Source organism: Sebastes fasciatus, chromosome 3 (assembly GCF_043250625.1).
Source record: "Sebastes fasciatus isolate fSebFas1 chromosome 3, fSebFas1.pri, whole genome shotgun sequence".
Lineage (NCBI taxonomy): Eukaryota > Metazoa > Chordata > Actinopteri > Perciformes > Sebastidae > Sebastes > Sebastes fasciatus.
In genome coordinates, this window is record NC_133797.1 from 10,559,892 (window position 1) to 10,563,054 (window position 3,163).

Below are 3,163 nucleotides of genomic sequence, written 5' to 3' on the forward strand. Positions count from 1 at the left end.
ATTAATTATCTGTCAGTTATTAGCTTTCTATCAGCGTTGGTTAAACTTTGGACTCAGTAGTCCCACAGAAGCCACACTTTGGAGTGGCTTTGCTAACTCTCTCTAGACACCGATGAGATAATCTGGGTAGCTGCCCTCAAGTATAGACTTGAGACACACACATGAACAAACAGACACACCACAACATTCACACAGACAGACAAACACTAACCCACGGCCTGACCCTCCTCTCCTCTATGCCAAAGGGGGAGGAGGGGTTGGAGAAAAAAAACCTGAAGAATTAAAAACACATTCCACTTCCCGTAAGGCCGGGAGAAGGAGCAGTGAGTCACTGGAGCAGCTTGAAACAGGCCCTTTTTAGTTTCAGACGCGACGTCTTTGAACGTCTACACGTGGAGCTTTTAACCTCCGTGGGTCCTCCTTGATCGGTGTTGATGGTGCCGCTCTCCTTTCTTCCAAACCCCCCCTGCTATTTGTTCAGTCGCTACTAAAACAACTCATTCGGTGACTCGTCTGAAAGTGATCGTCACTCTTTCTCAGTTCAACCGAGGGTCATACAGGTACTGCATGTTCTGGATAACTCATTTTTATTGCTGTTAACACAGTTTGCCAAATGTCTTTTTAATTGTTGGAGCATTTAAACATTTAACACACACATGCAACCACAAAATGACACACATAATCACACATAAAGTACACTCCCCATCAAGAAAGCCACATATTTAATCACAGCAGAGTGTTTGTAATAGATCTCTATCATGTTTTTTTCCCCCCACAATGATGCCAGGAAAAGATTTTACAGTAAAGTCAAATTGCAAAACAACATCATTGTGGGAATATACCCTCCTTCTCTGTTTCGTTTCATCCTTACCACTCCCCCCCGTCAGTCCAGACAGAGGCCCCCCAAAAAACAGGCTGCTACCCTGAAATGATGCTGTTTTTCCATTTGATTCACAGGCAGTATCCTGAGTCACAGCCACCGGGTCCCGCTCCAATCTCACACATGCTGACAGCTTAATTGACTCCGCTGAGGAAGAGTCCATGGTATCTGTTCTCTATCAAGTCCCCTGCTGGCGGCACTGACTCACACACTGAAGTTCAGGTGGACCAGCTATCATACGAATCTGTTCACACTCAACAGGCGGCCTGATTAATGGCCCGTGGTTTAGACCAGCTGGTTCAAGGCTTCTCGTTTCTTGTTGTTGTTGTTGCTGTTGTTAAGTCATCTTCTTGTCCTTTAGTTTATTCATCTTCTAGATTTTCTTATCTGATGTTATCTTAAGGGGTCTAAACCTGACAGTCGGGTGAAAATGTTACATTAGATTTCCCTCTATTATATCCTTGAGGGATAAGACTGGTGTTAGTCTATATCTGTTTAGTAGGTCCGTCAAAGTTAACGTGATAATAACACGTTAACGCAAATTTGTTTTAACGCCCCTAATTTCTTTAACGCATTAACGCAATTTGCGATTTTCAGGTTGTAGCGGGCTCAGTTTTAAAGCTAGATACTTGCTCATATTAGCTTGTCGCAAAGGAGGCTGAATAACGCTCCAAACTTAGGTGGAAAAACTGTCATGGCCATTTTCAAAGGGGTCCCTTGACCTCTGACCTCAAGATATGTGAATGAAAATGGGTTCTATGGGTACCCACGAGTCTCCCCTTTACAGATGTTGCTGTTGTTGCCTGTTGGGCTTGAGTTTGCCATGTTATGATCTGAGCATATTTATTTGAGCATATATATTTTATGCTAAATGCAGTACCTGTGAGGGTTTCTGGACAATAGTTTTCATTGTTTTGTGTTGTTAATTGATTTCCAATAATAAATATATACATACATTTGCATAAAGCAAGCATATTTGTTCACTACCATGTTGATAAGAGTATTAAATACTTGACTAATCTCCCTTTAATCCCCCTTATGTTTATCGTTGACTCTAAATGTCCCGTAGGTGTGAATGTGAGCATAAATGGTTGTTTGTCTCTATGTGTCAGCCCTGTGATAGTCTGGCGATCTGTCCAAGATGTACCCCGCCTTTTAGTTTTATAGCAAATGTTAATCAACATGAGGAAATAGTGCATGATTTAGGGACTATTTTCAGCAGCGGAGTGATACACATTTAGCGCTCTAGTGAGTATTTTTGACAGCAGGACTGTGTATGTGGGATCATTTCAAAATAAACTACATGCTGACGATGGAATGTGTCACACAGAGCAACAATGTGGCTCATTGATGCGTTTTTAAGTTTTTGGACAACAATGAAGATCTTTGGCAGAATCAATTAATTGTTGGTGTTAAACTTTTCGTGGGATGGCTCAATTTAGGAAATACTTTGACTTGAACAGCTTCTCTACTCTAAGCCCCATTGCGTCAAATCATCTTTTCAAACCATCTATTCAGGACCCTGTTTTTCAAGAATGGCACAGGAAAGGTATTGTGCGTTTCAAAGATTTATTTGTAGATAATACTTTGGCATCATTCGAGCAGTTAAGCAAAAAATTCAGTCTTCCTAAGTCCAACTTTTTTAGATATCTACAAGCAAGGCGCTTTGTGCTCTCTCAGTTGTCCAGCTCCTCTGCATCGACAGACGCGACAATTGTCAATACGATCCTTTCTTTAAATCCATCACACAAAAGGCTTATCTCCGTTGTCTATGGCATGATATCAGACTTGAAGCGTGCCTCCATGGACAAGCTCAGAGCAGCATGGGAGGAGGACTTAGGCCTCTCTCTATCACCGGATACGTGGAATTCCATACTGAAGCAGGTTAACTCATCCTCTCTATGTGCTCGTCACTGCTTACTTCAGTTTAAAGTGGTGCATAGGGCTCATATCTCAAAAGCCAAACTGTCTCGCATGTATCCTGAGATTAGTCCCACCTGTGACAAGTGCAAAAGCGCTGAAGCCTCCCTTATTCACATGTACTGGTCATGCCCTAGTCTTACAAACTATTGGACGGAGATCTTTCAAACTTTATCTCAGGTGTTAAACGTCAAATTAGAACCAAACCCTCTAGTTGCTCTGTTCGGGGTCACCGGAAGTGAGGCGCAATTAACTGTAGAAAAACGACGCACCTTATCCTTTGTTTCCCTTCTGGCTCGGCGAGCAATCCTGCTCAGGTGGAAGGGCGCTGCCCTTCCCACTCACACACAATGGTTGGCGGAC

At 42.7% G+C, this 3,163-nt stretch overlaps 1 long non-coding RNA gene across 1 annotated transcript; it reads left to right on the forward strand.

Annotated features, from left to right (window-relative positions):
• The first annotated feature begins 207 nt into the window (after positions 1-207).
• On the forward strand, positions 208-2,198 carry LOC141765269 (uncharacterized). The gene is made up of 2 exons (XR_012593432.1): positions 208-560; positions 958-2,198. It is a non-coding gene; the product is annotated as an uncharacterized LOC141765269 (long non-coding RNA).
• Positions 2,199-3,163: the final 965 nt, after the last annotated feature.